The sequence below is a fragment of the Dipodomys ordii genome, unplaced genomic scaffold (assembly GCF_000151885.1).
Source record: "Dipodomys ordii isolate 6190 unplaced genomic scaffold, Dord_2.0 Scaffold294, whole genome shotgun sequence".
Taxonomy (NCBI): Eukaryota; Metazoa; Chordata; class Mammalia; order Rodentia; family Heteromyidae; genus Dipodomys; species Dipodomys ordii.
Window position 1 is genome coordinate 34,903 of NW_012267510.1, and position 369 is coordinate 35,271.

At 52.6% G+C, this 369-nt stretch overlaps 1 protein-coding gene across 1 annotated transcript in view; it reads right to left on the reverse strand.

Annotated features, from left to right (window-relative positions):
* LOC106001400 (class I histocompatibility antigen, Non-RT1.A alpha-1 chain-like) overlaps positions 1-369 on the reverse strand; it is a 7,044-nt gene that overhangs the window by 1,236 nt on the left and 5,439 nt on the right.

Below are 369 nucleotides of genomic sequence, written 5' to 3' on the forward strand. Positions count from 1 at the left end.
GGTGATGTGTGCCTTTGGGGGATCTGAGAAGAACCCAGAAATTCAGATGCATCTCCTTGCCTCCCATGGACCACCGTGCAGGTCAGTTGACCATGCTGAGGATATGCAGCACAGCGAGTGGGGGCAGGGATGGATGATCCAGGCTGAACTAGGCTTCTGGAATCATCTTCTAAACCTTGCAGAGTGCTAGACTCAGTTGAGATCACCATGACCAGAAGCCCCTGATCTCTCAAGAGTTACTTTGCTCTGTCCTGGGTGGAGATAAGAGAGACTTTCCCCAAAAATGTGGAAGAGACTTCTAGCCACAATGGGTCCTGGTTGAGGACAAATGCTGAGAGCCTCCTGGTGCTGCCCAGGGCCACTGCCAGA